The sequence below is a fragment of the Triticum aestivum genome, chromosome 1B, assembly GCF_018294505.1.
Source record: "Triticum aestivum cultivar Chinese Spring chromosome 1B, IWGSC CS RefSeq v2.1, whole genome shotgun sequence".
Classification (NCBI taxonomy): Eukaryota; Viridiplantae; Streptophyta; class Magnoliopsida; order Poales; family Poaceae; genus Triticum; species Triticum aestivum.
The window spans coordinates 53,449,462-53,467,629 of NC_057795.1; positions in this window are offsets into that span (position 1 = coordinate 53,449,462).

An 18,168-nucleotide genomic window follows, 5' to 3' on the forward strand; every position below is an offset into this window, starting at 1 on the left:
GATGCTAATTGGTTTATTTGGTGGAAGATCATATGTTCAGATCCTATATGCACATTATTACCCCTCTGATTATGAACATGAATATGCTTTGTGAGTAGTTACGTTTGTTCCTGAGGACAAGGGAGAAGTCTTGCTATTAGTAGTCATGTGAATTTGGTATTCGTTCGATATTTTGATAAGATGTATGTTGTCTAACCTCTAGTGGTGTTATGTGACCGTCGACTACATAACACTTCACCATTATTTGGGCCTAGAGGAAGGCATTGGGAAGTAATAAGTAGATGATGGGTTGCTAGAGTGACAGAAGTTTAAACCCTAGTTTATGCGTTGCTTCGTAAGGGGCTGATTTGGATCCATATGTCTCATGCTATGGTTAAGTTTACCTTAATACTTTTGTTATAGTTGCGGATGCTTGCAATAGAGGTTAATCATAAATGGGATGCTTGTTCAAGTAAGAACAGCACCCAAGCACCGGTCCACCCACATATCAAATTATCAAAGTACCGAACGCGAATCATATGAGCGTGATGAAAACTAGCTTGACGATATTCCCATGTGTCCTCGGGAGCGCTTTTCCTATTATAAGAGTTTGTCCAGGCTTGTCCTTTGCTACAAAAAGGATTGGGCCACCTTGTTGCACTTTATTTACTTTTGTTACTTGTTGCTCGTTACAATTTATCTTATCACAAAACTATCTGTTACCACTTATTTCAGTACTTGCAGAAAATACCTTGCTGAAAACTGCTTATCATTTCCTTCTGCTCCTCATTGGGTTCGACACTCTTACTTATCGAAAGGACTACGATAGATCCCCTATACTTGTGGGTCATCAGTGAGGGAATTGCTATATGCTTGCCCTTCCAGTCGACAGTCATGGGACTGTTTTGCTCCAACCAATCCATCCCGAGGATCGCATCATAAGTACCCAGCGAGAGAACTTTCATGTCAGTCACAAATTCATGCCCCTGAGTAAACCATTTGCATTGAGGAATGGAGGCACTGCATTGCAATTCTCCTCCACCAGCAACCTTGACCCGTCCTGGCCGAATCAAAGGGACAACTCCTTCCAACTTAGCAGCCAAATGGGCGTCAACAAATGATGTGGAACTGCCTGAGTCCACCAACATGAGGATTTCGTGGCCCTGGAGCCACGCGTGGACTTGAAATGCCCTCGGAGAGGTGTCGCCTGTCAGAGCGTGCCTAGAAATGGCCATTGCCATCTCCGGAGGTGGTTGCTGCTCATTGTCGATGATGGCGTCAATGCCGAACAGTTCCAGTAGCTCCTCGACCACATGCAGTTGGACAGTGGTGGGGCAAGTGTGATCCTGAACCCACCGTTCACCACACTTGAAACAGAGTCCACGAGCGCGACGATACTCGCGGAGCGCCTTGACCTTGGAATTATCTGCGCGGGCACCGTCGAGTCCTTGGCGATCAGCAGCTGCGGGCGCCGCTGGTGTTGGTGTCACTCGTGGCAGAGGTGGCGGTAGGGGAAACGCCCCGCTTGGCCGCGTCCCCGTGTCCACCGCACGTGGTGGTGGTGGTGGTGACGCCGCAGAATAGGCGCATCCCGCGACTTCCACCTGGAGCAAGGCGAGCGAGCACGCCGTATCCAGATCAGGCGGTCGCTGCACCAGGACCACCGCACGAATGTCCGCTCGTAGTCCCTCAACAAAACGAGTCAGGTAAAAATAAGGATGAGTGTTATCGGCATAGGAAACCAAGTGATTCATAACTGATTCAAAACGCTCAATATAATCAGCAACTGAAGAAGTCAGACGGATAGTATAGAACTGCCTAATCAAGTGCTGGTGTCTATCTCGACCAAATCTCATGCATAGTAAGACAGCAAATGATTCCCAATCAAATTCAGACAACTTGTTCTGAACCGATTGCAACCAAATAGATGCAGCGCCCAAGAAATTGAGGGCAGCCATGGGTACCCAAAACATGGAGTGAATGCCAAACATGTTGAAGTACTGCTCACATAATGTTTTCCACAGCTTTGGATTCTCGCCGGCAAACTGCGGAAACACAACAGAAGGGTAGGCTTGCCCCAAACCCGCGAGCAGTTGACTAGCATGCGAAAAGGGAGAAGCAACAGGACCGGACGACTGAAGGGAATACCGACCAGTGCCCGGGAGGGACGCTGGCGGCATGGCCAGCACCTGCTCCCGGTGAAGGAATGTGTCGCCATGGTCCTTGGACCCGTGTGGCTGCGAGATCGCCGCAGGTTCCGCGCCCAGCTTGGACTCAGAAGCGCTGATCTCCTTGGCCGCCACACCAGGCGCTGGCGCCGCAGGCAGCCGTCCCTGTTGCAGATCCGCCACCGCATCAGCGAGCTGGTCGACACGGCGCTCCAGATCGGGCCGCCAGGCTGTCAGATCGTCCAGCTTGGTGGTGTGCGCGTGGATTGCCGCTGTGTTGCTGCGCAACTCCAGACGGAACTCCTCCATGGAGCTCGTGATCTTCTCCATGTACTCCTTCATGGTCGGATCCATGGTGAAAGCACAAGTGCTCCCTAGGTGGTTTTGGTAATTAATGTCAACATATCTCTTGTTGGACTAACACTTTTATCTAGTATGTTTCAGATAAGTTCAACAATGGAGTGGCATGGACTAAAGGATGTGGGAACTCTTTTAAGATGCTAAGGACAAAGGATTGGCTCAAGCTTCAAGCTCAAGACTCTTCATTTTACATTTTAGTGATCCAAGATCACATTGAGTCTATAGGAAAAGCCAATACTATCAAGAAGGGATGAGGTGTTGCTTAATGAGTTTCTTGCTCCATAGTGCTTAGTGATATGCTCCAAAACCCTCAACTACTTTCCCACTTCCACACATATGACCTAAACCTAAAGTCAAACTCGGCCATACCGATTCTTTCTATCCGGCGCCACCGAGTTCAGATGTCATAGCCACTCCCACAAACCCTAGGCAAATCGGTCTCACCGATAGGGATCTCGGTCTCACCGAGATGGGATTGTAATCTCTCTGTGTATGTCCATTACCAAAATCGGTCTCACCGAGTTTGAGCAATCGGTACTACCGAGATTACAATGCAAACTTCCTGGTTGACTCATTACCAAAATCGGTCCTACCGAGTTTGTGTAATCGGTCCAACCGAGTTTGCCTGACCAACTCTCTGGTTAGCTAATTACCAAAATCAGTCTCACCGAGTTTGTGTAATCGGTCTTACCGAGATTACGTTATGCCCTAACCCTAACCATATCGGTCCTATCGAGTTGCATGTCGGTCCCACCGAAATCCTAACGGTCACTAGGTTTACTAAATCGGTCCGACCGAGTTTGTTGATTCGGTCCACCGAGTTTGGTAAATTGTGTGTAATAGTTAGATTTTGTGTGGAGGCTATATATACCCGTCCACCTCCTCTTCATTCGTGGAGAGAGCCATCAGAACGAACCTACACTTCCAGCATCCTATTTCTGAGAGAGAACTACCTACTCATGTGTTGAGGCCAAGATATTCCATTCCTACCATATGAATCTTGATCTCTAGCCTTCCCAAGTTGCTTTCCACTCAAATCTTCTTTCCACCAGATCCAAATCCATGAGAGAGAGTTGAGTGTTGGGGAGACTATCATTTGAAGCACAAGAGCAAGGAGTTCATCATCAACGCACCATTTGTTACTTCTTGGAGAGTGGTGTCTCCTAGATTGGCTAGGTGTCACTTGGGAGCCTCCGACAAGATTGTGGAGTTGAACCAAGGAGTTTGTAAGGGCAAGGAGATCGCCTACTTCGTGAAGATCTACCGCTAGTGAGGCAAGTCCTTCGTGGGCGACGGCCATGGTGGGATAGACAAGGTTGCTTCTTCGTGGACCCTTCGTGGGTGGAGCCCTCCGTGGACTCGCGCAACCGTTACCCTTCGTGGGTTGAAGTCTCCATCAACGTGGATGTACGATAGCACCACCTATCGGAACCACGCCAAAAACATCCGTGTCTCCAATTGCGTTTGAATCCTCCAAAACCCTTCCCTTTACATTCTTGCAAGTTGCATGCTTTACTTTCCGCTGCTCATATACTCTTTGCATGCTTGCTTGTTATGTTTGTGAATGTTAAACTTGTGCCTAAACTCCACTTAAACTTAAAGAAGTTAAAAACTGCAACTTTGGTACTTAGTGTCTAATCACCCCCCCTCTAGACACCTCTTCTCAAGGTCCTACAAGTGGTATCAGAGCTTTGGTCTCCATTGCCTTGGTTTAATCACCATTGGAGGAAGATGGATGAGTCTACTTTGGGGAGTCTTAGACATAGAGTGCCTATTCTTGATGGAGAGTATTTTCATGAGTGGAAAAATGAGATGCTTGTAATTTTCAATCAATATCATTTGAACAAGTACATTGCTAGCCCTTGTGCACCTCATGTTGATCCTATGCATCCTACTCTTGATGAGTCAATTGACATGATTAGGAATCTTAGAACTGTTAACTTATCATTAGAGGATTGCCTAGAAACTTGATTAGAACTTGCCTACTCTTGAGTGTGCCTACACTATATGGAAATTTCTTGAGGAACGCTTTCCAAATTATTCCTTGAAAAATCTAGATGAAATTCTCCATAAGTCTATTGCTTTGAGTAAGATGAATACTAGTGATCCTATGTTTGGTGATCGTCTATTTGAACTTACAAACCTTATGCGTGCCAAAGGAGATGTTGGAATTATTAGTGATATTATTTCCGAAGCTATAAAAATTCATAAGCAAGATCATTGTCAAACTCACTCTAACGAATCACCCTCTCTAGGATTTGATCCACCACATGACGATGTTGAACATGGATACTATGATGAGGATGATGATAGTGACTTCGATCTTGATGATGCAATGAGACACTTTGGTCTTATGGCAAATCTTCGGGGATATATGTCAGGAGGAAAGGAATGGGTTCTTGATAGTGGATGTACCGATCACATGACCGGAGATAAAGACATGTTTCGTGAGCTTGCTGAAAATGATAGTCCTCGAAAGTATGTCACTTTCGGTGACAACTCAAAGGGTAAGGTGGTTGGCCTCGGTAAGGTGGCCATATCACATGATAGCTCCATACAAAATGTCATGCTCATTGAATCTCTTGGATACAACTTACTTTCAGTATCTAGACTTGCTGATTTTGGTTTCAATGTCTTATTTACTGAAGTAGATTGCCAAGTGTTTCGTCGAGACAATCATAAAATGGTCTTTACCGGTGTGCGTAGAGGTGATCTATACATTGTTGATTTCACTAAAAAGGCTCAACCTAAAACTTGCTTCATTGCTAAATCCTCAAAAGGTTGGTTATGGCATAGACGATTAGGTCATGTTGGCATGCGAAACCTTGACAAGCTTATTAAAGGAAATCATATCCTTGGTGTTAACGATGTCATATTTGATAAGGATAGACTTTGCAGCGCTTGTCAAGCAGGTAAACAGGTTGGAGGAAGGCATCCCGTGAAGAACATCATGACCACAAGAAGGCCACTCGAGCTACTTCACATGGATCTTTTTGGTCCCAACTCTTACAAGAGTCTCGGTGGAAATTCTTTTGGTCTAGTTATAGTTGATGATTTTTCAAGATTTACGTGGGTGTTCTTTCTCGATGATAAATCGCAGGTCCAAAAGATCTTCAAAAACTTCGCTAGGAAGGCCCAAAATCAATTTGAAGTGAAGATCAAGAAGGTTCGCAGCGACAACGGAACGGAGTTCAAGAACGCAAATGTGGACACCTTTCTTGACGAAGAAGGGATTTCACACGAGTTCTCGGCTACGTACACACCTCAACAAAATGGAGTTGTTGAGAGGAAGAACCGGACGCTCATCGAAATGGCGAGAACGATGCTTGATGAGTACAAGACACCGAAGCACTTTTGGGCAGAAGCGGTTGAGACAGCTTGTCATGCAACAAATCGCTTGTATCTTCACAAGCTACTCGGCAAGACGGCATACGAGCTCCTCACCGGTAACAAACCCCAAGTTGGATACTTTCGAGTATTCGGCTCAAAGTGCTACATTCTTGATAAGCATCGTCGTTCTAAATTTGCTCCTAAGTCTCATGAAGGTTTCCTACTAGGTTATGGCTCAAACTCTCACACTTACCGTGTCTACAACAATTTCACCCGAAAGGTTGAAGAGACGGTAGATGTGAAGTTTGATGAATCTAACGGCTCGCAAGTAGAGCAATTGCCAATTGATGTAGGAGACAAAGATCCTTCGGAAGCAATCCAAGACTTGTCTATTGGCAAGGTTCGTCCAACGGAGGTGAAGGAGAGTACCTCGTCCGTCCAAGTGGAAGCTTCTACTTCACGACAAGGTGAACCAAGAGTTGATACGGAAGCATCCACAAGTGGGACACACCAAGATGAAGAAAACGAGGAAGTGCATCAAGATGAACGTCAACAACCTCCTTCTCCACCACGACAAGAGAACGACAACGCCAACAATGAAGAAGGCCAAGAAGAAGAACAAGATGAAGAAGAAGTTCAACCAAGAACCAAGCAAAAGCTTTCACGAGTTCGAGCAAGAATTGCTAAAGACCATCCCGTCGAGCAAATCTACAATGATATTCAAACCGGGAGAATCACTCGCTCTAAAACTCGTTTAGCTAACTTTTGTGAAAACTATTCTTTCATCTCTAGCATTGAACCTATGAAGGTCGAAGAAGCATTGGAAGATCCGGATTGGATAAATGCTATGCATGAAGAGCTACACAACTTTGAGAGGAACCAAGTTTGGACATTGGTTGAGAAGCCCGACAACAACCACAACATCATCGGTACCAAATGGGTGTTTCGCAACAAGCAAGATGAAGATGGACAAGTAGTTCGCAACAAAGCACGTCTCGTCGCCCAAGGCTACACACAAGTCGAAGGTATGGACTATGGTGAGACTTACGCTCCCGTTGCTAGACTTGAGTCCATTCGCATCTTACTTGCCTATGCTAATCACCATGATATCACCTTGTACCAAATGGACATTAAAAGTGCTTTTCTAAATGGTGAAATAGAGGAGGAAGTTTATGTTAAGCAACCTCCCGGCTTTGTCAATCCTAAGAAACCCAATCATGTTTACAAACTTCACAAAGCCTTTATGGTCTTAAACAAGCTCCTAGAGCGTGGTATAAATGCTTGACCAAGTTCCTTATTGAAAAAGGCTTTGAAATTGGGAAAATTGATTCTACTCTTTTTACTAAAAGGGTTAATGGAGAACTATTTGTGTGCCAAATCTATGTTGATGATATTATATTTGGTTCAACTAACCCTCATTTTAGTGAAAAGTTTGGGAAGCTAATGTCGGAGAAGTTTGAGATGTCTATGATGAGTGAACTCAAATTCTTTCTTGGGTTGCAAATCAAGCAAACTAAGGAAGGTACTTTTGTTTCTCAAACGAAGTACACCAAGGACTTATTCAAGAAGTTCAATATGCAAGAATGCAAAGGTATGACTACACCCATGCCTACTAGTGGACATCTTGACTTGACCAAAGATGGTGAACCGGTTGATCAAAAGGTTTATCGCTCTATGATTGGTTCATTGTTATATCTATGTGCTTCACGTCCCGATATCATGCTAAGTGTGTGCATGTGTGCACGATATCAAGCTGCTCCTAAAGAATGTCATCTTAAGGCCGTGAAAAGGATAGTGAGATACTTAATCCATACACCAAATTTTGGCATTTGGTATCCTAAGAGGGCCTCTTTCGATCTTGTTGGCTACTCCGACTCGGACTATGCCGGAGACAAGGTTGATAGAAAGTCCACTTCGGGTACTTGTCAATTTCTTGGTAGATCTCTTGTGTCTTGGTCCTCCAAGAAACAAAACTCGGTATCCTTATCCACCGCCGAAGCGGAATACATTGCCGCTGGTTCATGTTGTGCTCAATTACTTTGGATGACCCAAACTCTTAAAGATTATGGGATATATGTGAAACATGTTCCATTGCTTTGTGACAATGAAAGTGCTATCAAAATTGGTCATAATCTCGTACAACATTCTCAAACTAAGCATATTGAAGTTCATCATCATTTCATTCGAGATCATGTTGCTAAGGGTGACATTGATCTTAAGCATGTTCGCACCGAAAAGCAATTAGAGGATATATTCACTAAACCTCTTGATGAGAAAGTGTTTTGCAGGTTAAGAGGAGAATTGAACATCATTGATGCTTCAAACTTGGAGTAGAAACTCCATTGGATACATGCAAGACATGAGCTTATGACTAATCCTTGATATTTCTCTTATGATGAAAATCTTATGTCTTGGATATATTTGTATCTTGCATGTTATCTAACCCATGTAGGTACTTGGTTGAATCAAATTCCATGAGATTGTAATCTACTCACATCTTGAGCAATCTCTACATCACCAAGTTTCTACACTATGGTGGTTGAAGACAAGGAAGCACGGAACCATTCAAACATATCCTTTGACAAATTCTATGTTGAGCTTCATGATTGTCATTTTTGGATACACAAGTGCTCTTCCTTGCAAGAACTAACCCATGTAGGTAGATGGACTCAAATTCCAAGTGGTGCTCCAAATTCTTGATGAGCTACATCAACCTTGAGCAACCCACACAAGTTCAACTACATGGACAACACCACCAACCAAGGTATGTTATTCCATCTTAGAGAAGCTTTACTCCAAGTCATGAGCTAAAGCAACTCGACAAGATGTGAATACATCAAGATGCTTAAATGAAAAATGGCAACCCCATTTTGAGCTTAAACGATGAGTATGACCTATGATCAAGTGATCTCACTTGACTCCTAAGTCAATATACTCTAACATAGGTGACTTTGTCGCCGACCATCTCTAGATGAAGTTCTCTTGTGTTCTTTTCTGTGTTTTTGCATTTGTCTCATGCATATTTGTTTCCCCTTTCAAAAAAAACTCCATCTAGATTTCTTTATGTTTGCTCTGCATTTTCTGCATCCAATTCATTGCATATCATTCAGTAAATTCCTTGCAAATCTTTGTGAGATCTTACTAGTCTAGTGAGCTGAGGTGACAAGTGTTTTCACTGTGATGAACTCAGTCTCACCGATTTGTTGTCTTCGGTCCAACCGAATCCGTTCAGTACAACCGAAGCATACCACTTGGTGCCACCAATTTCACAATAGGAAAAACAGCTTGCCACTTATTCTATGTTTCTTCTGATCCAGCTCCACTCAATGAATCTTGTCCTCTACAAGCATCACATTTTTATAAATGCTTTGTGCTGTGACTCAAGGATCAAACCCTTCTTGGAAATTGAGGTCAAAGGGGGAGAGAGAGATCACATCAAAGCTTATCATTTAGAGAGATCACATCAGAGAAAGAGTATATCACCTCCTCAGGGGGAGAAAGAGATCTCCAGGAGGGGAGAATACTCAAGTAGAAAGTATTTCTCAAGGATCCCAGATGCTTGGTGTTCAAGAGGAGAGATGCCACATGTCTTCTTGAGGGGAAAGACATGTTCATATGCGCTTATTTGCATTAGTTTGCATTAGCTCTGTTCATTTATATCTTTCAGCTCTGATTTTCTGTTCCCTATCTTCTCCCAGTATCCCATGCTAGATTCAGGGGGAGCAAGACATCTAAGGGAAAGAAATCATTTAAATTCATTGCATATCTTTACTCTTGGGGACATGTCTAATCCAATGTGGTACTTAGTACTCACTCTCTACATGTCATCCCAGTCTTGGTATTCTTGTGGTTTCTTCTGTTTGGTCTGGCTAGTAGATGTACCTGTGTTATCTAACCTTGTTTACGCAGGTTCATTCCATCCTAAGCCAACTCAAGACTACAAGGTAAGTATATGCATCACAATCATGTGTATGAGGAATTCTTGCTGATGTGCATACTGTTTGCAAGAAGGACTCATGAACATGAAGGTATTTTCTTTAATATTCTTTGCTCTGATGCATATGGCCAAGATACATGTAACACATTGCCTACTCTATCATGGTTATGCTCTCACATGCTTCTACATTCCATATTCACATGATTGCATACATGTAGGGGGAGCCTATGCTTGTTACATGTCTTTCCAAAGCTTTACTTGCTATTCTTTATATCTTTACCTAAAGCTTTGATGTATGTCATCAATTACCAAAAAGGGGGAGATTGAAAGCACAAGTGCTCCCTAGGTGGTTTTGGTAATTAATGTCAACATATCTCTTGTTGGACTAACACTTTTATCTAGTATGTTTCAGATAAGTTCAACAATGGAGTGGCATGGACTAAAGGATGTGGGAACTCTTTTAAGATGCTAAGGACAAAGGATTGGCTCAAGCTTCAAGCTCAAGACTCTTCATTTTACATTTTAGTGATCCAAGATCACATTGAGTCTATAGGAAAAGCCAATACTATCAAGAAGGGATGAGGTGTTGCTTAATGAGTTTCTTGCTCCATAGTGCTTAGTGATATGCTCCAAAACCCTCAACTACTTTCCCACTTCCACACATATGACCTAAACCTAAAGTCAAACTCGGCCATACTGATTCTTTCTATCCGGCGCCACCGAGTTCAGATGTCTTAGCCACTGCCACAAACCCTAGGCAAATCGGTCTCACCGATAGGGATCTCGGTCTCACCAAGATGGGATTGTAATCTCTCCATGTATGTCCATTACCAAAATCGGTCTCACCGAGTTTGAGCAATCGGTACTACCAAGATTACAATGCAAACTTCCTGGTTGACTCATCACCAAAATCGGTCCTACCGAGTTTGTGTAATCGGTCCAACCGAGTTTGCCTGACCAACTCTCTGGTTAGCTAATTACCAAAATCAGTCTCACCGAGTTTGTGTAATCGGTCTTACCGAGATTACGTTATGCCCTAACCCTAACCATATCGGTCCTATCGAGTTGCATGTCGGTCCCACCGAATCCTAACGGTCACTAGGTTTACTAAATCGGTCCGATCGAGTTTGTTGATTCGGTCCCACCGAGTTTGGTAAATTGTGTGTAATAGTTAGATTTTGTGTGGAGGCTATATATACCCGTCCACCTCCTCTTCATTCGTGGAGAGAGCCATCAGAACGAACCTACACTTCCAGCATCCTATTTCTGAGAGAGAACTACCTACTCATGTGTTGAGGCCAAGATATTCCATTCCTACCATATGAATCTTGATCTCTAGCCTTCCCAAGTTGCTTTCCACTCAAATCTTCTTTCCACCAGATCCAAATCCCATGAGAGAGAGTTGAGTGTTGGGGAGACTATCATTTGAAGCACAAGAGCAAGGAGTTCATCATCAACGCACCATTTGTTACTTCTTGGAGAGTGGTGTCTCCTAGATTGGCTAGGTGTCACTTGGGAGCCTCTGACAAGATTGTGGAGTTGAACCAAGGAGTTTGTAAGGGCAAGGAGATCGCCTACTTCGTGAAGATCTACCGCTAGTGAGGCAAGTCCTTCGTGGGCGACGGCCATGCATGGTGGGATAGACAAGGTTGCTTCTTCGTGGACCCTTCGTGGGTGGAGCCCTCCGTGGAATCGCGCAACCGTTACCCTTCGTGGGTTGAAGTCTCCATCAACGTGGATGTATGATAGCACCACCTATCGGAACCACGCCAAAAACATCCGTGTCTCCAATTGCGTTTGAATCCTCCAAAACCCTTCCCTTTACATTCTTGCAAGTTGCATGCTTTACTTTCCGCTGCTCATATACTCTTTGTATGCTTGCTTGTTATGTGTTGTGAATGTTAAACTTGTGCCTAAACTCCACTTTAACTTAAAGAAGTTAAAAACTGCAACTTTGGTACTTAGTGTCTAATCACCCCCCTCTAGACACCTCTTATCAAGGTCCTACACATGGCCTCGATCTGAACACGGGCTTGGCAAAGGCGGCGAGTTTCGACGAACTGCGCCAAATCGCGCGAGGAATGGGTGGTGGATGGCTCTGATACCAGATGTTAGGAGCAAGTATAGGATCTGTATATTCCACTAGCAACGATCTCTCAAGAGTATAGAGTGGTAGCGATTACAGAGTGGTAGCGATTACACTTGGTCTCGAATCGATCTAGGGTTCATACAAGAAAAGGGGAACGGGAAGAGAGCCGGTGCCACCACCGTGATCCACTGGATACCTGGTGAGTGTGTGGGCGAGTGGTTAAGTGGTTGCTTGGGCCGGGCTATCTTACACCCACTCTGGCCCAGCCACTCGGCTGTTGACCTTGCGAGCCCATACCGGCCTGGGAAGCGGGGGCGAGCCCTGGCCGTCACTGCCTTGTGGGCCAGGGGTGCTAATAGATACACAGCTTGGCAATATCAGAATCACCTATCCCGCACTCCCTGAGGAACACAACATTGGGCTTGGCAACCTTGTCGAGGTGCGATGACAGAAGGTGGGATCCTCCCCGCTTGAGCAGCCGGAGGAAGTTGTCGAAGGAGCCGAAGAGGGGCAGGTAGTACTGCAGCCTGGAGACTATGGCTCTATGGTGGAAGCGGTCCAGGGTGAGGGAGACGAGGCGGGCGATGTCAGGAACCGAGAGACCTAGGCCAGTGAGGCCGACGACCTTAGGGGCCAGTGTTTGGTCCACTTTGGTGCAGAGTAACAACGGATCTTTCGCGACGACGGCGGCGACATCGGCGCCGGAGAGGCCGAGGCTGACGAGCAAGGTGAGGACGGCGTCGGGCTTGGTGGGGGATTTGAGGTGGGAGAGCTTGGTGGAGGCCTTGAGGGCTTGTGGCCGGGTGAGGCCACAGGTGTCGACCAGGTACTCCTCCACGATGAAGCTTTTGTTTGAGGAAATGGGGGCCGCAGCAGCGGTGGAGTGGGAGATGGCATGTGTGGAGGGAGAAGAGAGGAGATGGGAAAGGATGCACTCTCACAGGCGGAGCATGGCGCAGCCGCCGGCGACAGCGACGACGGTGGCGGCGGAGGAGATATTTTCGTGTGGTCTGTGGGGAAGGAAAGAAACTTGGGGCCCGGTGAGAATGGGCTGCAATTTTCGTGTGGTTTGGTTGTTGTCATTCGGTTCAGCAGGGCTCTAATTGGACCGAAATTTTCATAGGCCTAACACTTTGATTTTTTTAATCGTCAATATTGGGCTCTCTGTGTTAATGGAGAGCAACTAGTTAATGAGCGCTCGTAACGAGCGGTTTGGGAGCACTCCGCGCGTGACAAGTGTCACGCGCGGAGCGCTCCCTCCGGGGAAAGCCAGGTGGTGCGGTTGGCTCTCGGTTTTCCCTTTCCGGTTTGTGGTTTCGTCCGTTTTGCACTTTGACCCTCATACTACCATATTTTTCCGTTTTACCTTTCCGCGCGAAAACACAAAAAAATACCAGTTCGCGCGCTTGGTTCCCTGTTTCCCTTTCTCGTTTCCCTTTTTGTTCCAATTATATTTCTGGGTAATGGAGATTTATGGGGTAGTTACGGGCGGGGACTACCAACACTATTAAATGTGACCTTTCAAGTAACAAAAAAGCAACTTTTTAATGTAAAACGGCAGTCTTTAGAATTGTTCAATCATGTGACTTCTTTATAGGGACGGGTGAATACTAGGAGAGGCACGGGTGTATAACTTTAATAAATTGAAGAAAAGCGCCTCCGGCGCGAGGGAACCTCCTGCTCGCCTTCGGCTCGTTTCATTTTCATAAACATCTTGAAGGGGGGTGTAGGTTGAAGTGTGTGTTGGTCGTGCAGCGTGCTGGTTCGTGCGGCGCTTTGTCCCTCGCGGTGTGACACGGCGCCTCCGGCGCGAGGGAACCTCCTGCTCGCCTTCAGCTCGTTTAATTTTCATAAACATCTTAAGGGGGGGCATAGGTCGAAGTGTGTGTTGGTCATGCAGCGTGCTGGTTCGTGCGGCGCTTTGTCCCTCGCGGTGTGACACGGCGCCTCCGACGCGAGGGAACCTCCTGCTCGCCGTCGGCTCGTTTAATTTTCATAAACATCTTGAAGGGGGGCATAGGTCGAAGTGTGTTGGTCGTGCAGCGTGCCGGTTCGTGCGGCACGTTGTCCCTCGCGGTGTGACACGACGCCTCCGGCGCGAGGGAACCTCCTGCTCGCCTTCGGCTCGTTTAATTAAACATCTTGATGGGGGGCATGGGTCAAAGTGTGTGTTGGTCGTGCAGCGTGCTGTTTCGTGCGGTGCGTTGTCCATCGCGGTGTGACACGGCGCGCGAGGGAACCTCCTAGCAGGTCGTGCAAAAGGCAAACTGCTTTGTTTCGGAACGCACAGGTTTGAAGAATGTGTAGTCACGTCTACTTAAGAGCTATGCTTTGTTGACGATATATAGGTTTGTGCGTGCATGCACATGTGTGCATACTACGAAGGCATTGGTATGTTACCTCCGGAGGCACGGGTTTGAAGCATGTGAAGTCACGTGTGCGTAGGAGCTAGCCACGGTTGAGGCGCTCTTGGTATGTGTGTGTGTGGATATTGCCCGGAGGCATGGTGATCCAGGCTTTGGTGGCACAAAGCCGTGTCAGCTCTGGAGGCACTTGAGGGTGGTCTCCAGAGTCACGCGTAAGGGTATGTGTGTATATGGATATTGCCCGGAGGCATGGTGACCCAGGGTTTGGTGGCACAAGGCCATGTCGCCTCTGGAGGCACAGGAGGGTGCTTTCCAGAGTCACACATAAGGGTATGTGTGTGTATGGATATTGCCCGGAGGCATGGTGACCCAGGGTTTGGTGGCACAAGGCCATGTCGCCTCTGGAGGCACGGGACGGTGCTTTCCAGAGTCACACGGAAGGGTATGTGTGTGTGTGGATATTGCCCGGAGGCATGGTGACCCAGGGTTTGGTGGCACAAGGCCATGTCGCCTCTGGAGACACGACACAGTGCTTTCCAAAGTCACGCGTAAGGGTATGTGTGTGTGTGGATATTGCCTGGAGGCGTGGTGACCCAGGGTTTGGTGGCACAAGGCCATGTCGCCTCTGGAGGCACGAGAGGGTCCTTTCCAGACTCACGCGTAAAGGTTCGTTTTGGGAGTCACTGCTATTGTACAAATTAGAAGAGGCATTGTTGTTTATAGTTTACTGGCACTCTCTTATGATGTAAGAGGCACTATTGTCGAAATAGTTCCCTTTTCAACATGAACACGCAATTTCTAACTACATTACATATAAATGTGAGTTATTGACAAACTATTTTGTCACATCTAGATAGAATTAGCCTCGCGGGCTAAATCAAAAGTTTTAGTCTTTATTTTTGCTTAAGATCTTGCTAATCTCGTCACCCATTTCACTAGCTTTGACTTGATTCATATAAATGTGAGTTATTGACAAACTATTTTCTCACGTCTAGATAGAATTAGCCTCGCGGGCTAAATCAAAAGTTTTAGTCTTCATTTTTGCTTAAGATCTTGCTAATCTCGTCACCCATTTCACTAGCTTTGACTTGATTCATCTCGCTATTTAAGAGAATGTACATTGCCTCTGCCCTCCAGTCTTCGACCTCATCCTGTGAAATTTTGCCGAGAAGAGAAGTATATTATTAGACTTTGTGCATATAAGTTGTTTATAAGTAAATATATAAAATTACTGTCAAATCTTCCAGGTCTTCGACAAACTTTTCACCATTGTAGAGGAATGCAAGCTTTAAAACAGCAAATGTTGATTCTCCCTTTTCTACCACTGTAACATCTTGCACGGTATGAGTCTGTCATCTTGTACCATTGGCATTCATTGTTTGTCCTAGTATGATGTTGAAGACTTCTTTAAACCTAGGTACCTGGGAATATTGCATTTTGTAATTAATTGTTTTAAGATTGCAACTTGCAAAACTGAAAAAATTGTTATGTATAAATGCTTACGATTGCCAACTTATGAACATGATATTCCTGAAATTGTCTTTCTCGTTCTTCTTTAGCATCTTCATTTTCCTGAAGAACTCGACATGCTTCTTCTGTTTCAATTTTCCGATGTCTATCTTTTCTTTCTCAAATTCCTCGTGAGTCGTTTCTCGAGGATCAATAATGTGAACTTTGTGTTTGTATTTGTCCAGGACATATAGTACATAGCGGTCATGCTTCTCCATTGGAATGAATATCTGCGTACAAAATACTTGTTGCTTAGATGACAATTTAATATAAAGTAATTAAATAGAACACATATTTTCTGATTTTGTCATGGAAGAAAGGGTTGTTACCATGTTTGCTGTTGAGAGCTTTTTCCGTTGATTTTTCTTGAGATACATGGGAACCAGCTGATTCTTTGTTTTTTGCAACTCATTTTTAAATTTTGTAATACTAGTTTTGTGTTCCTTTAAATCCAATATATGTTGCAAACAATATTTATGATGAAAAAAACTGTTAGAAAAAAGAGTCGTGTAACAATATAAAAAGAGTAGTTGTTGCAATATACATAAGACTTTGCTTTTTAAAAGTTTACCTCTGCAAAGTTTGGGCCTAATATTACTCTGTCACTCTGTTTTGAATCTTGTCTGCTTTCCCAAATTTCTGCTATGTCATCGAGGACCCTCTTTTCCATATGATGTGGTATGTTCGTCTGTGCTGGTCTTGGACCAAATACTTCCTTCAGTTGGGCTCTAGTAAGTTGCGTGCTTTCACTGTCCCTGCGGATGCGCTTAAGTATAGTTTTGTTGCGATAAAATAATTTTGGAGGTCACAGTTAGTGAGAAACAGATTCTTACATTATTTTTGGCCTCTGTCCAACTATTTTGAGGTGCAATAGAAAACAACTCACTTTTTGTATTCCTCCTGCCAGCTGTCGCTCATGACTAGATGGAAGAGGTCGGACGCCTCCTTTGTGTGTTGGAAGCAATGAGAATGTTTTGGATATGGACTGGTGCTTTGTCTTTTTTTTTCCTTTTTGTTTCATCTGTTTTTGTCAGCGGAAGTAGATATGTAATATGTAAGCTCTCGTGATATGAAAGACATTGGTGAACTGTGGGATGGGTAGGTTATTACAAAAAAAAGATAAGTAGAAATGATTTTCTTACCTTTGTTGGTGGAGAAGGACTTTGAAGTTTCTGGTTTGAATTCTTTGATTCTTCCAGGTAGTTGCTTCCACTTTACTTTGTTTGTTTCACCAAATATGGCTGTAAAAAGGAACTCTGGTTTCCACTCGACATCTACGTTGCTTTGCTGCATGGAGGTCATCGGATATTCTTTTATTTTTCTTTCATGAGATAATTCAAGTATTCAAGTAGTGCTGCTTGTAAAAATTAAATTTTTTGCTCTTGTACAATTCACTTACATTGAAATCCTCATCATCTTTTATGAGATCAATGCCATTCCAGTATTTTGCAAATTGAACCATGAAGTGTCCGCATTGGGTACCCTGCTGTTTTGGCACGCAAACTCTGTTAGGTGTTTCTGCTATCCTCGACCAGCTCGGTTCGCTATTGGCTCATAGCTCCGCTTTGCCGTAATGCTTCTTCATGAGGCGTGCATCCTTTTAATCTATGTTATTATTGGGTTTTGCCATTAATAAAGGGAATGCAGGAATTGGAAAACGAATTAGAGAACAATGTTGAATTGACGTACCAGTTCTTGGTGATCCTTATGGTGTGTTTTCCATGTATTTTTTCCGTCTCCGTGTCTGTAATTCAGTGAGTCAAGTATGTCGATGGAGCTCATGTACTTGTTGAGCACGTACAGTGTGTAGAGTTTAGCTGTGTTGTGAGGTATCATAATCTGCAGCGTTTGGAGACAGAGTGAGTTAAAGTTCATTCTTGTCAGGAGAATTAAATGACATGTGAATGTGCAATCTGTAGGAAGGATGAATTATGTTTCTATATTTCTATTAACTTACCAACTTTGTCTTTAAAAGTTCCTTCCCTGTTACAAGGGGTGCAAACTGTTTCAATGCTTCTTCCTCGTTGAATTCTGCCAGTCCTCCTTCTTCTCCAATTTTAACACCGAGCACAATCTGCGACCAAAAAGTTTTCTACTTTTTAGTTCAATCATAGTAATCACTGAATTGATGCAAGTGTTTTTGTCAAATTGGACTTCATACGTTTGCAAATCCTGCGGGAAGTATGGCTTTATCGGTTGTGTTGTATTGTTGCTGCACTGTCCATTCGTCGAACAATGCGTTTACGATGGAGCCCTCCATCTGTCCATGATCTCCTTTCTGTAGCTGTTCCATTGCTTGTTTTCCTGTAATCCAATCGGGTCACATCGAACTAATATATACGTTCAGACTGCAAGCAGAAAAAGTTTATACATTAGTTAGGTTGGTTTAAAAAGGGGCAACATTTCTTTGTTTTTTTGTTTATGCAAGAG